The sequence below is a fragment of the Jaculus jaculus genome, chromosome 14 (assembly GCF_020740685.1).
Source record: "Jaculus jaculus isolate mJacJac1 chromosome 14, mJacJac1.mat.Y.cur, whole genome shotgun sequence".
Classification (NCBI taxonomy): domain Eukaryota; kingdom Metazoa; phylum Chordata; class Mammalia; order Rodentia; family Dipodidae; genus Jaculus; species Jaculus jaculus.
Genome location: NC_059115.1, coordinates 73,215,636 through 73,222,884, shown reverse-complemented (window position 1 = coordinate 73,222,884; position 7,249 = coordinate 73,215,636).

The following is a 7,249-nucleotide window of genomic DNA, read 5'->3' as shown; positions in this document are numbered from 1 at the left end:
AAAAGAACTCGTCTGATGGAGACCTATCTACAGGGTCCCCTGCTGCCCAGTCTAGCATGCCACCTGGGCAGATGGCCCCCACGGCTGGCCCAGGGGTCCGCCCTCTGTCTATAAGCCAGCCGGGTCTTCGCCTTGCCTACCAAGGCTTCTGTCCTGCCTGTGACTCCGCCCAGCTCTGTTCCTCTGCTTGGCCTGCCTACCTTGCTCTTCCTCAGGGCCGCAGGGATACCCATGAGTCGGGCTTACCCCTCACCCAGCCTGGGAGGGGGAAGGGCATAAAACTGTTTCTTGGTCGGGGTGGTTTTCTGCTTGTCTCTGCTCTACAATTTGGGGTAACTTCTCTCTTCGGTAACATGCACGATTTTCCTCTGGCTTCTGAATCGCCCATGCGCGGTTCTTGCCAAGTCTCCCTGCGCGAGCTGCGAGAGCCTCCTCTCTCCGAGCCAGCAGCTTTGCTCTAATCTCCCCTGCAAAGTCAGTTTCTCTTAAGCGCCTGTGCTTGAGGCTCTTCTTCAGTTTCCCCTCTCAAAACCGCAAATTCTGTTAAATGAACCTTATAAATTATGCAGTGTTTTCACATGAGAGTGTTTCCTAAACCCCACAGTTTGTGATTTTCTCCCTCAATAAACTTAATAATTCATAATTTATCCTTCTTGAGTCCATCTTTATCAATTCTTTGTTAAAGGCAGGACCGAACCCAAAATTTGGAGTTCATACATTGGGGAGCCCCCTCCTGAACCCTAAAAATCCTGCATCAGCAGGAGACATGATCTATTCTCTCCCCATTTCTTCATGTTCTTGTCTGCAACTTCCTTTCACTTGAGGACTGGGCACATTTGAAATTTAGTATTTTGGTAGACTGGTTTACATTAGATTGCTCTGGCAATCTGGAAGCTCACACTTAGATGGACCAGAGACAATCTAACTCCAGCTACCAGGGTTCCTCAATCACCCTTCAAGACCCGAAAGTCTACAAGAACGAGAACCCCAAAGACCTCCAGCTTGTTATGCGCCCACTCCGCCTTTAAATCCTTACTTTTATTGTTTCTTTTTTAAAAAAATATTATTTATTTATTATAGACGAGTGCGCCCCCTCGTGCATCTGGTTAAGGTGGGACCTGGGGAACCAAGCCTCAAACCTGTGTCCTTAGGCTTCACAGGCAAGCGCTTAACCGCTAAGCCATCTCTCCAGCCCCTTTTATTCTTTCTGCACACACTTTTTCCTCAGGATTGTCTTCCAGAACTGGAGAAGTTTCCCAGCTGCCACAGCTGATGATCTCACTCAGCTTGAACAAGCCAGATTGGTCATCACCCCAATTCTCTAAGAGAATTTGAGGTTGCTTCTTCAGAGGGAACACTGAGGGAATTTAGGGTGACTGTGCCCAGAAAGTAAAAAGCAGGAGTGTCACGAGTGTGCCCTTGAGTCTCCTCTTGGCTGGAGAGCAGAGAACGGTCAGGGCTTTCCTTATCTCTTGCCTAAAGGAGTTATCTAGATCATTTTCGCATAAGCGACCTGAGCTTCTCCCTGGGAAGGAGTTCTCCATTGCTAGAATTAGGGACTAAACCTGACCCTGGCTTTGTGGGTGATTAAACTGAGCCCCCAAATTTGGTATCATGGCTGGTTATTTCAGCCCCCATACAGAATCTATAAATGACCCCAGTTTGGGTCTCAGATTGGACCCTCTACCCCTTCCTGCCTTGCCCATGGCAGGAGTTGTCTCTACTTCCCCCTCTTTCCTTCTCACGGTCTAATAAAGTCTCACTAAATCTTAAAAATATATACGTATATAAGCACCAGTTATAAAACTTGCATAGCACTCTTGAGATTAAAACAATGTTCACTTTGTAACTCCAACAAGGAAAGAGGAGACACTACTGTACATAAATTAATATGCAGAATTTTCCTCTTTGTTATATTTTCCTTTTTATTTATATTTTTAGTTCACTTTTAAAAATATTTTATTTGGGCTGGGCTTGGTGGCGCACACCTTTAATCCCAGTACTTGGGAGGCGGAGGTGGGAGGATCACCGTGAGTTCAAGGTCATCCTGACACTACGTAGTGAATTTCAGGTCAGCCTGGGCTAGAGTGAGACCCTACCATGAAAAAACGAACAAAAAATATTTTATTTATCTGAGAGAAAGAGGCACATAGACAGAGAGAGTGGATGCACCAGGGCCTCTAGACACTGCAAGAGAATTCCAGATACATGTGTCACCTACTGCAGCTGGTTTTACATGGGTAGTGGGGAATCAAACCTGGGTACTTTGGCTTTGCAGGCAAAGCACCTTAACCACTAAGCCATCTCTTTACCCCTATAGTCCATTTTTTTAAACATTTTTATGAGGGGGAGTAGGAGAGAAATCAAGAGAAATGGAGAGAGAAAGAGAGAGAAGGAGGACTGGCACACTGGGCTCTCCAGGCACTGTGCCACCTGTGCGCATGTGGGACCTTGCACACTTGCATCACTTTGCACTGCATCTGGCTTACATGGGACCTGGAGAGTTGAACATGGGTCCTCAGGCTTCACAGGCAAGCATCTGAACCACTAAGCCATCTCTCCAGCCCTGGTGAACCTTTTGTATTTACATTGTGCATTCACAATTACTACAGGTCTATAAGGAATGGAAGAAAGCCATTTGCCTCTTCCATATCCAGTCTGATGACTCTGTATTTGGAGTTATTTCTTCTGTGTTTCCAGCATCATCTACATAATCCCAGCATTTTAGCAACTGTGTACAAGACCTTATCTCCACAGCACTGCCCTCCTGTGAAAGTCACCCACAATGCAATGTAGGCACGTCCTTTTTACCTGCTGATCCGTTATCAATACACCCTCGACTCCACCCTGTGCCTTCCCTAGCTCTTCCACTTCCTCTGAGCTTTGGTTTCCCAGATCCAATATATATATCCCTCAAGATACACAATTTTAGTCGCAAACCATGAGATGAAATATTTTTCCCCTGACATGTTCAACCACTGCTATGAAAGCAGCTCAGTGCTAAGCAAACTTAAAAATCAAATGCGGTGCACACCTTTAATCCCAGCACTCGGGAGGCAGAGGCAGGAGGATCGCCGTGAGTTTGAGGCCACCCTGAGAAAACACAGTGAATTCCAGATCAGCCTGGGCTAGAGTGAGACCCTACCTCAAAAAATAAACAAATAAACAAACAAACAAACAAACAAATAAATAAATAAATAGACTTACTTAGAACATTATGAGACTTTTCTTTTTGCAATTTTTTCAACTCAATCACATATTTGTCAGCCTGGTCATTGTGGATGACAATGTCTGTGTCATATTTTGTGAGGTTAGCTATGCCTGCATGCTGACTGGAGTAGGGGAGATTCAATAACAACTGGAAAGCTATGTGAAAAGTACTTTTGTCTTAGTCAAAGACAGATTTGTTAAAGAGAAAGGTATAAAATTCACAATGTTTTAAGTCATTTTTTTTTTGAGTCAGAGACTCATGAAGCCCAGGCCGGCCTCAAACTTGCTATGTAGCTGAGGCTGGACCTCGAATTCTGATTTGCCTACCCACCTTCCAGGTGTTGAAATTATGGGTATATGCCATGGCACCTGGCTTTTATGTGGTGCTGAAGATCAAATACAAGCTTTTGTTTATTTTTATTTATTTAAGAGTGACAGAGAGAGAGAATGGGCACGCCAGGGCCTCCAGCCACTGCCAACAAACTCCAGACGCATGCACCCCCTTGTGCATCTGGCTAACATGGGTCCTGGGGAGTTAAGCCTTGAACCAGGGTTCTTAGGCTTCACAGGCAAGCACTTAACTGCTAAACCATCTCTCCAGCCAATACACAAGGTTTTGTACATGCCAGGGAAACACTCTAACCAAATCACATCCACAGAACAGAATTCACATTATATTTTAAAGGGGGCTGGGAAAACGATTCTTCAAAAATTTGGTCCAATCTTGGGCACATTAGCTTGATCATATGTTATTAGTTTTACAGATTCTGAATATAAAAACACACATCTATAAAAACAACTATGCAAACACCCATTTAAACAATGGAAAAAATGACCCAGAAATGAAGATCAGGCCCAGAATTCCATCTTCCCTCTGTCTAATTCTAACATATGGGAGCCCCCTGGGTGTCTGATTTCCTAGGAGCTAGGTGGGAACCCAAGGAAAACAATTTCATTTTCAAATTAAGTGTATCTTTCAGAAGATCTTCAACCAAGTAAATATCCTCCGGAGCTGATTTCATAACAAGTTCCTCTTATAAAGACTGGCTGTATCCAGTTCTTGGGAAATGTGCTTACAGACAGGGATTGCCCAACAGATTTCAAGAGACAAGAAAGTACACAGGGCCACAAAGGTCATGCCAATGATCGTACACTCTATACATCTTTATGGATAAGTGAGTTTACAAGACAATGGCACATACTTACTTGTTATTAGGATTTAGATAATGCCATCCAAAGAGCTCAAGGCATTTTTCATAAAAACTTAAAAGTAAACAATGATGTTCATTCTTTTCTGGCTGGCAGGATGAGAATTACCTTCATGAGGGCTGGTCATATAGACAGACAGCTGCCCACACAGCACAACAGAAGGGAAGCCATAGGGTCCTGCTTGTTGGAAAACATTTTCTCATCCAATTTTTCAGAACAACCCTCCCTGTATTCCTGGCCTCTGTTCCCACCATTAGTCACCAGTTAGTGAGATGCTAAAGTGGAGGTATTATCTCTGTGAAGTCACAATGGAAATGTACATGACTGGTGATCTGACTAGAGGGCTGGCTTTTTCCCATGTGGACAACAGAGCACATTGATTTGTCAGCCTGAATGACAAACCACTAGGACTGAGTTGAATGGTATATGATAGAAAATGGCCCTTATTTATCTTTTAGGAGAGTTCAGGTATGTGAGTTTCAAAGGCTATTACCCAAAATCAGAAGCTCTAACTGGGGCCCAGATGCTTCATAGTAAATAAAGGGTTAGTAAAGCTACATTTCTTTTCTTCTTTATATATTTCAGGAAGCCATTCCTTTAAAAATTGGACAAACGTAAGGTGAATGGGTCATGAGTAGAGTGCTCAGGTGGCAGTAAATCACTTCTGATGACCTACATTACCAAAACCATTACCATCACCACCTCTTCTCACAGCCACCCATAGCTCACCTGCCTCTGGGAGAACCAACCATTTTCTTCCCTCTGGAAAGTAAAATCAATGAGCTGATAGCCACAGGGGAGAATGGTCATTAGAAAGGCAGACATGATCGGGGCTAATAAGCAGTCACAAGGCTAAACAGGTAGCAAAGATCAAACATCCCCATTTGCTCCACAATAAAGAGCACTTGAGCAACCACCCACTTCCTCCTTGGAGACTGGCCTGGTCACCTAACTGTGACATCTTTACAGGAATTGACAAATGGAGCCTGGTAAGCTAGCTCTGAAAGCAAGGGGATACATATATGTATGTATAGTATCTTTTTATTATTATTATTTGAGAAAGCATCTCTTTGTTTAGCCCAAGCTGGCTTTCAACTCACAGTAATTCTTCTGCCTCTGGTACTCATGTCTCTGATTACAGGTGCATATTTCATTAAAAAGTAAACATCTTGTGGGTTTTTTGTTTGTTTGTTTGTTTGTTTCTTTTTCAGAGCAGGGTCTTACTCTAGTCCATTCTAACCTGAAAATCTATATCCTCAGGCTGGCCTCACACTCATGGTAATCCTCCTACCTTAGCCTCCTGAGTGCTAGGAGTAAAGGCATGAGCCACCACACTGGTCAAATATTAGCTATTGATAAGGAGGGGAAAAAAAAGATTTATAGGTGGTCAAGGCCTAGGACGGGCCATGTTACTATTCTCATACACTTATTTTTAAATAAATTTTTTGTATGCAGATCTAGAGAGCTTACTATGATAAATGCTCAACCAATATTGATTGAATGGAAAAACTGCCACTGTCCTTGGGCTTGAGAAATAGTTTGGGTGATTACAGACAACAGTGTTAAAGATAGCCAGAAAGAAGTTCTGGAACATACCATTGGTCAGAGTACAGTAGCCCAGAAATGGGCAATTCAGAAAAAAATAACATATAAGTATAAATCTTTATTTCCCATATAGGGAAGTCTGTCAGCAGACTCTAGAGCTGTGGCTAGTGTCAGAAGGACATTGTGGTCATTGCGAAGGCACCTCCATGAAAAACGCAGAGGTAGAGCCGTAGGGTGTAAGTTCATCAAGATAGAGAGCTAAGTACTTCTGGAAATGGAATTTTCCAAAAACTATCTTAAATGAGAAAGTTTCATTTCATTAACAAAGCAGGAGCTGCTGTTCTAACAGATATTAATGGTCCATTTCCCACATCAGAAAAGAGGGCTCAGTGAAAATAAGTAGCTTGTCTAACTCCATCACTAACTGTAGATTTTTAATCCTGATTTTAAAATAGAGCTTATTGGCTGTGGAGATGGCTCAGTGGATAAATGCACTCACTTGAAAAGCCTGTCTTCCTAGGTTCAACTTCCTATTACCCATGTAAAGCCAGATGCGCAAAGTGGCACATGTATACAGAGTTCCTTGGCAGTGGCAAGGAACCCTAGTGCACCCATAGTCACTCTCTCCCTCTCTCTTTTGCTGTCTTTCTTTCAAATAAATAAGTAGAATTCAGTGGGCTGGAGAGATGGCTTAGTGGTTACATGCTTGCCTGTCAAGCCTAAGGACCCCGGTTCAAGGCTCGAGTCCCCAGGACCCACATTAGCCAGATGCACAAGGGGGCGCACGTGTCTGGAGTTTGTTTGCAGAGGCTGGAGGCCCTGGCGCGCCCATTTCCTCCCCTCCCTCTTCTCTCTCTCTCTGTCACTTTCAAATAAATAAAGAAAAATTAAAATAAATAAATAAATGGAATTCAAAATAAAATAAAGTCTTTGTAATTCCAAAGCTAATATCACTTCTTGTTTCAAAAGCTCAGTTACTAAAACTATTAAGTCAAACAAGGCTTGTAACTTGATTATGAATTCCTCAAACATCTTACAGTACTGGTCTAGAACCTTTCTAATCAACTCTGATATGATTCTGGAGCTAGGGTTACAGCTGTTCTGCAGAGGTGGTTCTTGGCCTTGCTTTCACACTAGAATTATTTGCAGTGGCATAAAATACTGTTGTCTGAGTTGGAGAAATGGCTCCACAGTTAAAGGCGCTTGCTAGCAAAACCTGACAGCCTGGATTCAATTGCCCAGTATTCACATAAAGCCAGATGCACAAAGTGGTGCATGTATCTGG